General features: G+C 31.2%; 1 protein-coding gene across 2 annotated transcripts in view; it reads left to right on the plus strand.

Annotated features, from left to right (window-relative positions):
- LOC106104617 overlaps positions 1–11,641 on the plus strand; it is a 99,440-nt gene that overhangs the window by 29,619 nt on the left and 58,180 nt on the right. For both annotated transcript variants that reach the window (XM_013284714.1, XM_013284712.1), the window contains exon 2: positions 680–716. The gene's annotated coding sequence lies outside the window, so the exon portion shown is untranslated. The remainder of the gene's footprint in view (positions 1–679; positions 717–11,641) is intronic.

An 11,641-nucleotide genomic window follows, 5' to 3' on the forward strand; every position in this document is an offset into this window, starting at 1 on the left:
AGAAAAATTCTCAATTGATTTTATAACCTTTCTACTAATATTTGATCTTTGATTGATGTTATTATTGACGCACATTTAAAATATTGATGACGCGTTGCATACTTATCTAAGCTCTCATAACATTTGGCTACTTGATTTCTGTTACCATAGATAATGTAAAGCCTCACCCACACAACTGTCAGGTGCTATAAACAACCGCATCCGTTATTTTGACAAAATGACTGCCGATGAACTCGTCGGATCACCTTTACTTTCTTTATTTTCACTTTCATTGGAAGTAATATGTTATATTGCATTACTCAATTGAGACGTGAGTAACTATGATAGCCGTAGGCTGTATTAAATAAGACCAGTTACATAATTTAACAACTTTTTAATATTACCTGAGTGGATGATGACATATTAGCTACAACTAATGTGAATAACGGTCGAATACTGAAACGAATAATACTTCGCTTCGTAATCGCCGCTTACAATCTGTAAGACTTCAAAATTTTCATGGAACTTGGAGTTAAAGCATGGTCTTGTTTTAAACGCTACAAATTTAAATGTTTTTTTCAGTATTCGGCCGTTACTTTTTACCAGTGTAACTAAACCCTGAATTAATTCTAGACAATATATTGGTATGTTTTGTAACTATTGCCAAAATTTGTATTAAATTATTTTTTTTTATTTTCAGATAACATAAGACGTCAAAAGCTTCACTCGTTTATAAGGTAGGCAGTAGTTATAAATGTAGTAAAAGTGTATCAATAGGCATATTATATACTAGATATTGCTCGCGACTTTACCCGCATGAAATTACAAAATAGTAAAAAACAAATGTTATTCACTGATAACGTAGTTTTTTAATGGTGAAATTGGCCCAGTAGTTTTTGAGTTATTGCAATACCTACAAAAATACAATTTTTTATAATATTTAGTTTAGACTAACTATAAGTCAAGGTCTTCAAAGAATAGCATTTTATTTATATGATTTCTGAAATTAAAAACATTGATAAGGTAAAAACATGTTAGAGCATCGTTTAGTATTAAAATGTCAAGACCATTAGAGTATGTTCATAAATCGGGAGGTGATCAATCCAATCTCAACTCATGATTAATTCAATATTAATTATTATTCGTAAAGGTCATCCTGTAGAAGATATAAGTGTTTACTCGTCCAATACACATGATGCAATAAACGTTTTATAGAATTTTCATGATTTAATATTACTTAGGAGCTCGGAGCCTACCCTTAGTAAGGGGTGATTAGGCCATAGTCAACCAACTGATCCACTGCACGGCGGGTTGTTTTCACCCATGTCTTTGAATTTCTTCGACGATATGTGCAGGCATCACAATGTTTTCCTTCATAGTAAGAACGTCAGGTAAATTATGCACATATGAAATTGTAGATCGAAAATCACATTGGTACAGCGGGATTCGAACCCTAGACATGTGAATGTCAAGTGCTGAAACTTGACGTCATCGACGATCTTCTTGAGATATAAGAATGTATTATACAGTTTTTATAAAGATTTAATGGAGTCTGACGGGTAACAGTTTTTAATGAGCCTCGTTCAGGCCGGAACTGTGTCACTGTCAAAGAAACTAATAGAGCTAGAAGTCGATCTACATAATTTATTGGCCCATACATAATTCAATCGCTAACAGAAACAATATTATCATCTGCTATTCACTGGACTCGATAAACGCCATTAACATCTGAGATTTCTCAAAGGTTTAACATTGAATTTTGCATTAACATTGCTTCTTGTACTTCAGCTGCTTGATTTTTGGTAAAATTATTAATTTTAATAATTTTACCAAAACAAAATATATTATTATAAATACTTTGTTTTAAGTGCTTAATCAAGTTTTTGTAAAGAATTATAACTTACAATAACTTTCTACATATTATGCTTGAAATATAATAACGAGTTATACCATAACCTTACGAATTCGCGGGAGAAATTTGTTTATAAAATATCAAAATTGATAAATCATTTCGCGACGAGACTTATGTTGTCCATACCAATCTGTCACGGTGAAATCTGTCCCGACTGGCTTAACACGTGTTGCTTTCTCAAGGTATAACACCTGATAACAAGTTATATAACGTTAGAGGTCTCGGTCAGTCAATGTCTGTAACGATAGAAGAAATCGATTCTCTTGTATCGATTCGAAATCGATTTCCGAATCATTCAGAAATTGACCTTGCACGTTTCGAATCGATATGTTTCACAAGCATCTTTTATTGTGACAGACAAAATGAACGTTTTATGCCAGCTATTGCATGAATTTAACGGTTTGATCGGAGTGTTACGACAAGAATATAGAATACAGGTTTATAATGAATTTTAAATCATACTTCATACTGATATTATAAATGCGAAAGTTTAGATGGATAGATGGATGGATGGATTGGATGTTTGTTAGAGTTTGTAGCCTAAACGGCTGAACAGATTTCTGTGAAATTTGGTATAGATATAGAGAATATTCTGGAAGAACATTCCGGGTACTTACTTTTGATTTTTTTAATTCCACGCGGACGGAGTCGCGGGCGACAGCTAGTATTGATATATTTAATCTTGAGTGATGTAGTATCGTTTGATAGGGAAGTTAGCATTTATCTTCTTTACGCAGAAGTGTTGCCAGCCTATTGACTTGAGCAGTTCTTATTAGAAGAATTTACGGGTCTCTACAAAGACGGAGGCCACAGCATCCCTTTCGCCTCTTTCTCATCCTGTTTATATTCTTAGTAAAAACAAGCACAGATACAAAACATTATTCGAAAAATTAATATCAAGACTCGTAATTCAAGTGAGACGCAGGCGAGAGATATCGATAGCGTAGGCTTCTAGTTTATACATTTTGACACCCGTCAAATTATATTGTTTGATAATCGAATAGCAGCATAATCGATTTGTTATTTACCATTCATTAATCGATTACTGCTGTCTATTACAAATGATAATGGTCATACGAAGTGTTTACTCATATTTTGCAACTTTAATTATGTTAGTGCTGGTTTCTTAAAAAGCATACAATAATGATTTTTTATTGATATGAAATTACTGTTTAGGTATTAGTGTAGCTAGAGTTATGTAGGTTTCTTCACAATTAAATTGTGTAATTAAATTATGTCGACGTAATATTTTGATTTTTTTATAAACTAGCTGTTCCCGTGCGGCTTCATCCGCATGAAGTTATGATTTTTTTTGTTTACATTTGTCAATTTATCAATTGCAAATGTCAAAATCACATGACATGACAAACCTTGACAATCTTGGTTCCTTGATGTTGGCAGCAACTTGTGGTTTCTTTCCCACATTAGGCTTTTTATCCAAAATATTTACCCCCTAAGTCTAATGGCGTAAAAATATATAGCCTAAAGCGTGAAGTAAGTGTAGGGCTTTTATTAAAAAAAGAGTTATTCAAAAATATGCTGTAATTCCTTACATCTTAGGCAACAAAGAAGTGTGTGTTTACGCTTTATTTTAATAGTATAGATAGTATAGATAGATTTTACAACTGTAACTCTTACTTGGTTCTAGAATGTTCTTTTGTTTTTCTTTAATAAAAACTACAGTGGACTGTTGAAACTTGTTTTTTTTTTTAATATTAATTGTTATGCATTGTCGATAAAGAAATCGATATTTTGATATTGTATAGCACATTATTAATATTGGATATCATATAATAGAAATATAGATTGTAACCGAGTCACACGTCTTGTGGCATATCAAAGCATTTTTGCCAGTGGTTGGCATTGGCACGGATCTTACCATTACTTGTAAAGGTCAATCGCGGACATTTCGCAATCTTTTGGCACAAACAAGTGACATCTGTTCTCCACAATCATGTTATTACGTGTCTGTAAATTTTTCCATGTACTTGTCATGTATCTTATATCTGATTAGCTATAGCGACTTCGTCCGGGTAAAATTAAAATATAATAACAAATATAGCCTATGCTACTCACTGATAACGTAGTTTTTTAACGATGAAAGAATTTTTGAAAAAATATAAAAAAATACAAATCTTTCTTCTTTATAATATTACTCTTTATAGTAACGAATCTGCAAACACAGTCCTTTATTAATAGATAGAAAAAAAGTGTATGTTTTTTTTCATACACTCGGATCATTGTACTATACTGACGGATTACAAATTTTATGTAGCAATATACAAATTTTCTTAAAGGCTCTTACTATTATATGAAACAATTAGATACTGTTACATCTGTTTACCTCATTACGCTAAAGGTTAATGGACAGTGAACCTGGAATACATTGACAGCTAATTTTGGGACGACATATTTGTTAATAGAAACAGAGCTCATTTGTGGAAACTCAATTAAGGAATCAATCAATCAACGGCTACGTCAGTACGTGATGTATTGAGGGGTTCGCCGCTAATTTATTGTAATATCGATACCGATATCTATATTCTAATATCTATATTAATATTATAAAGATTTTTATATTTATATTTATTGAAATAACTCAAAAACTACAAGGCTGATTTCAAAACAACTTTCACAATTAAAAAGCTACGTTATCAATGAGTAATATAGTCTATATTTTTGATTCTTTTTATAATTTTACACGGGCGAACTCGTAAGCAACAGCTAGTATGTAATATCGTGGTACAGATGAGGGTCATATTTGAAGAAATTACTATAAAACAGTAATTATTAATGTATATTATGGAAATTACATCATTATTAAGTCACTGATGGCGTTTGTCTAGTTTATTTCTTCACATTAGTCCAGTTTAGAGTATTTACAATTTATATATTTTATAATATCAGGCATTGTGATATGGCATGTATGTATATCACAAACAATAAAGTTTCTAGGAAAAAATTTACTAAAGAGAACTACTACGATTTTTCGATGCCCCAATTTCAACGTTACAGAAGTCATCCGTCGAAAACCATTGAATACCAAGGCTTTCGGATATCCTTTGGTATCGTATCGTATAACATAGCTTGTACTCGTTGTTGAGATATTGGAAAATAGGTCTTAAATCATCGAAATAAGGTTCATATATCGCCCGAAGCCAACAAGACGTACGCACGAATGCATCGAACCGTAAGTCCGGTGTATTGTACCCCATACCTGTACTGCTAGTGTTTTTCCCCTACTATTCATACAGTTTACAATGTTAATGAATAAAATACTTTCTTGCAATTTATTTTAAATTAAATTTTTGATGTTTTAATAACACGAATGGATAAGATATGATATATTAGAGGAGGTTTGAGAGTAGCACCAGTGGTAGAAAAATAAGGAGTAATAGGTTAGCATGGTTTTAGTTTGTTATGAGAGATAAATCGCATACAACATGAGGGAACTAAGTTATTAGTGTGGAAGTACACCGGTAAAAGACCTAGGAAGAGATGAATGGATTGCATGAAAGGTGACATAATCAAGAAGGGAGTGATGACTTAGATGATGGATGATAGAGTTATTTAGAGGAGTAAGATAAGGTAGGGGAGATGGTGATTATTTTGGTATGTTTTAAACATCTGTCGCCTTGCTTATTGAATAAGTAAATACTGCGCAATAGACGTTATAGGCATACTATTTCACTAAAGAGCTCCGACGTTGAGTTTCAACTTCATCGAATATTAATTTCCTATTAAATGTCAAAGGAAGGTCTAACCGCTGTATCTATTACACAACACTATTTAGAGACAAATTAGTTTGATATAATATCTGTATTTAAATACTGCCTTTCGGTATATGTGTATAGAGTCCAAATTGCCTTACACTTTTGGTACACTAATAGCGTTCTGTTTTCATATAATTTGCGAAGTAATATCTGACCACAGATACTCGTGAAAGTCGTAATTGTTTTTTATTGTTATTTGAATGTTGAAGTGCTTTGATGTAATTTACTTTACTCAATTTATAGTATGCAAAAAAATTATTACATTATTCTAGAGTTTTAATTTAAACTTCAATGACTAAAAAAACCTTTAAGTCTTCTCATAAGGAGGTTATAGAGTGAAAAAATCCGTGAAAAATTAATGTGTTCGTCAGAAAAAAACGTCAAAATCTGTATAAAAATTATCTTTACAAAAAAACTGCTTCTTTTATGATGTATAATGCCATAAAACTCTTGTATCACAAATTTATTTTTCTAATACTTAACAAATGAATAAATCATGTAGCGGAATGTCTAAATTAGAGTGCCAAAAACATGCGTTATACGAAACTGCTAATAAATCATGTAAAACAACTTCTAGAAACTTCTACTTAGTTTTGCATAGTGACAGTAACTTATGACAGTTTATAAACGCTATTAGTAAGTTTTTCGGTTTGTGGAAACATGTTTCAATTCAATTATACAAGTGTAATCACAAGTTCGGTTTGTATGATAAATTACTTCGTAGTTTTAGTAACGTATTACGTAAATCTAATCATAAATCATGTGTCTACCTAATGACTTATAATCTATTTCTAGATGGAATTAAATTATTAATTTCATCTCAAAACGTTCCAACATTACAATGCGAAATTCACTTTTATATTTTATAATTTATTTAAATCTTTCCTCTTTATAATCTTTACTATTATAATAAAGTGTAAACACACACTTCTTTGTTGCCTAAGATGTCAGCAATTACAGCACATTTTTAAATATTCCTTTTTTAATAAAAATCCCTACACTTACGTCACACTTAGGCTATATATTTTAACGCTATTAAACTTAGGGGGTAAATATTTTCAATAAAAAACCTAATGTGGGAAAGAGATCATAAGTTGCTGCCAACATCAAGCAAGCAAGGTTGCCATGGTTTGTCATCATGTCATGTCATTTTAACATTTACAATTGATAATTTGACACATGCAAACAATACAATAAAATTTTCATAACTTTACGCAGATGAAGTCGCACGGGAACAGCTAGTATTTAATAAAACGACAATTTTTTACATAAAGTTATTTTTAGATTTTTATCTGTATGCTATATAAATAAAGTTTCATGTTAGAACATTTCGCAGCAGATTGGTTTAAAAGTAGTACTAAAAAACGGTATATTTCAAGTTCGTGACTGAAGAATTGGGGTCGTTACAGGCCCTGTATTTATTTTTGTATGCGAATGAATGCTAATAACATTTGTTATATTCAAGGACGAACTGTTAAAATAACGAACGGACGGAAAACGGTTCGCACAAGTCAACGGTAAATTAAGGACCGATGTTTGAACAACGAAAGGTTTTTACGTACGGAATTTCTAGCTTTATTGTTAGAGAAAATGTTTTTTGTTATTCCTTAATTTTAATTATAATTTTGGGTAAGCCTTTTTCATCTTAATATGTAAATCATCATGACTTTTAAAATAAAAATACGGGTTTATTATTCTGACAAAGATATATTACTCGGTGGGTATTATTCAAACTAAATTATGACGGCTCACTAGCGCCTCCTGTTAATGTCAAAAAATGTTACAAGATCTTTGTATTGTACCGTTCTTGTTGTTTTTTTATATCTAATGGTCGGTTTCCGAACTATTTTTAACCATTCCATAGTGCTTACGGTTCGATAAATTCATAAAATAAGATCTTGAACTACGTAACTTGAATACACCATTGCAATTTATGTTATCCTAACACTAAATAATCATATGGTAATGGTAAAATGAATGGAAGCTTCAGAAACCCAGTGTAAGTGGGTGTTACATATTTTCTACTATCGCCGATAGTAGTCTCTGAAAGTGTCAGATATCCTTGTTAGACTATATATGTTTTATTATGCTAAACTATATTATTTGGACGATTATCACACATTGATTTACTCTTTCTCCGAATTTCCTGCCAAAACATAACGTTGCACATTCAAAGAATATTACCTCAATAATATAGAGTGTTCTAATATATCCTTGGTTGGGATATTAAAAAAGATATTGTTTTGGGTAAAGGAACCTCGCGTTGCGAAATCTCGCATGACTGACCAATTTGTGACGCATCGCTAATCAGATTGTTTGTGACACGAAGTATCTTAACAATTTAACATAGTGTACTGTTAAGGCGATACTTTAAATTTGAATAAATCTTCAAACGATTTAGATGTTGAACTTCCAAATTACCATAATATTTCGTTTAATTTTTCTATGAAGTTTTTATGTAGTCTGTAGTATTTTTGGGTCAGATTTTTTTGGTATACATAATGAAGAATTATTGTCTGCTGTTCTTAAAAGCATATACAAAAAGAATTGATTTGAATAATAAAAAATGATAGATTATATTCAACAAAGTAGACAATTTGAACTTGTTACCTTTCTACCTTGCGAGGTCAGCCGTGACCAAGGCGAATTCCTCAAAGTAAATATAACCAGAAGATTGGCCGTTTTACCCGGAACCATACTTCGATGTGTTACAATACAAATCTAGTATCTTTTTAAGTTGGTCGTTTACCCGTTTAACAAGTGATACCGATTTTTAAGTAGTTTTTTTAAGCGGTACGACTTGTACTTTTCAGACCATGAAACCTCCAGTGGCATTAAATTGAATGTTAAAGAATGCAATGAGATTAATTTCAAGTTCAAGCGATTATTTCCGTTATGCTTTTAAGCTATGTAATAATTTACAGTAATATGTTGAATTTAAGATAAAAATATTGTTCATATGCGAGGTCACTTATAAAGATATAAATTAAATGTTGCCAGTGAGTCCGTCTGCGTGGAATTTAAAAAAATACGTAATAAGCTTATATGTTCTTCCAGATTATGTTCAACATTTATGCTAAAGAGCGTTATCCTTTTATTCCTAGAGATTTATACTACTAACAAGCATCCATACATACAAACTTTTGTATTTACACTATTAGTTAGTAAGAATAAAATACAAGACTATAGATGTATAGCAGTGTTTAAAACCATCTTATCAATATAAATCTAATAAAATAATCTAATAATAAAATATTTCCTAATGCTTGTATCTAGACTTATAGCCCTGAACAGAAATATATCGAAAACTTTATCATGCATTTCATATTATATTTTTACGTATTTAAAACCAATGATTAGAAGTTTCCGTGAGTTGCTTCCGAACAGGAAACTGGGTAATAAAACGTACTGAGGTTCAAACGACCTTAGTGACTTTCTCTGTCAGTGTATAACATAATGTTACCATTATAAGTGCATTAGCCGGATTGTCGGGAATCTTCGCGGTCGACTTTAATGTTACCCGGTTAGAAAATAAGAGGAGATTTGCAATAAGCGACATCGATGTTGCCATACTTAAGTACAAGTTTTATTATGGTATTTTATTGAAAAGTAACTTTTGTTTGCTATTTAGTCCGCAAGAATTTAAAAAGAAATTTAAAAATTAACATAGTCTATGTTACTTAGTTTTTAATGAAAAACTTTTTTTTTTAAATCTGTTTGTTCATGAATTAATTCGTTACATACAAAAATACAAATTTATTTATGGATTGTTTTAATTTAAACTTATCTTACTTTAACTGAATGTTTTAAAAAAAAATTATTGCTATATGAAAGTACATTAGGTTAACGTGACTTAAGAAGTTTGTATTGTTTTCTTTTATTTTAGTAATTACGTAGATTTACGACATCAACAGAAATAATAAATCTTAAGATATTGCAAAAGAGGTATGAAAAATTAAAAATATAGAGAAATAAAATATATTTCTGTCAATCTTACAATCGATAAAATCGATTCCAAACTATATACTAACTTGAATGTTGCATGCAGTAATCACGATTCCGACATTTGTGAAACCGTACGGGGCGTTAGCGGCATTCATCTGCATACCACTCGGGTCTCAAACACTAATCCGTTTACAACTAAGGATACTTCGGAGATTTCCGCTTCGTTCAACTTTATACGGGATCGTTGAATTTTGATTACAGATTTAATGTAGCAAATTCTATATTTTATTTGTTCACTTATCTCTACGATAAAAAAAAATATTCAAAGAATGTCATTCAATTTGAAGAAATATTGACTCTAACAATTCAAATATTATCAGATTAATTAAAAAAAAGTGAAAAATCTATCTTAAATCTGTATTCCAAATAAATTACCTACCTCTCACTAGTCTTACTAATATTATAAATGCAAAAGTTCAGATGGATGGATCGATGGATGTTTGTTAGAGTTTGTAGCCAAAGCGGTTGAACAGATCTCGATGAAACTTAGAATAGAATAGAATAACACATAGGCTAATCACTTTTCTTGTATTTTAATTCCACGCAGACGTAGTCGTGGGTAAAAGTTGGTATTAAATAATTTTACATGAAGTGTAATTTTTAAATAATTGAAATTAAAAAATCTAAGAGTACATCAAGTAAATCATACAATTATTTAATAGCATAGCTATTTAGTATAAAGCGTGGATTATAAGTTGAGATAATATCAACTTCAAAGTTAAAGATCTCACGCGCATCAAAATAATAAAAGCGAAAGCGTTTTAATTAATTGCATCTTGACGTTTAATAGTTTGTACACACATGAAACTTAACTATCGCACAACTGTTCAGTCTCGCTTTGATTCCTATGATCTTAGCGGTGCACACTACTCGAGTTTTAGTAGTGCAACTAAACAGTTGAATGGGCGGCGAAACAATCGACAATCTTACAGAAGTTGGGCGTTAGTTTTACAAAGGTGTGCGCTCGTTTTAAAATTACTCTATCAGTCGTGTGTCTGTTGAATAATATCGTTATACTTTCATACACTATTATGTGTTATTACACTATTTATAAACACGCGCATGCGTTTGATGTTACAATTTTTTGCACAATTTAAAATCACGTGAACCAACTCTCCGTTTATTTTAATCTGCAAGTATTTTTGGCTCACATAATACGAAACAAGATTTAGTGTCAGTACTACCAAATTGTAAATTGAAACGGATGGTAACATCGACTTTTGTTCCCTTATCTGACAGTGTCGTCATTTTTAAGCTATCTAATTATCTATCAGCTAGTGGTGGGACTGGCCTCTAGAATAAAAATTACGATGAATGGTTTTATTGATTCCGTTGTTAATAGTAAAGATAAATGCCTTGTTGTTTAAATTAGGGAAGGTAAAAGTTTTCTAACTTTAATAAGTGTATTTTCGAATACACGCACGACGTAGTTTTTAGAAATATTAAAATAAGTCAATATTTATTTCAAAATATCATTTTATCAATTGTTGTATATTAAAAGGAATACCATGTTATTGTTTGAAATTTCTTAAAGTAACCTATAAATTCACTCATGCTGATATCGAATATTCGATATAACGAAAATTCGTCGTATTTTCACTCAAGTTCGTTATAAAATAACATCTGTAACAAACATTTACTGCAACCAGTTGTTCTACGTACAAAACTAGATGGCGCCACCTGTATTTTAAAACACGATGTTGTATCACATGCGCCTTAACTTAGGTCTTTTTCATGTACATTCGCAAATTAGGGAAAACACTTACTGTCTTCTCCACCTTAGTTCCTACGACGCGATTCTGAGTACATTAGCTTGCTGTCTTGTGACTAATTTTATTCAGAATAGCACAGTAGTGTAGTTAAATTAGGTTGCTTGCGGATATAGTGACGGCCTAATTCAGCAGGTAACCGCTTGCTGTTCTGTGACGGTTACCCGATATTTGAACATTTTTTGTATCTGCGCGTGGTTCCC

This window comes from Papilio polytes, unplaced genomic scaffold (genome assembly GCF_000836215.1).
Source record: "Papilio polytes unplaced genomic scaffold, Ppol_1.0 DF823510.1, whole genome shotgun sequence".
NCBI lineage: Eukaryota > Metazoa > Arthropoda > Insecta > Lepidoptera > Papilionidae > Papilio > Papilio polytes.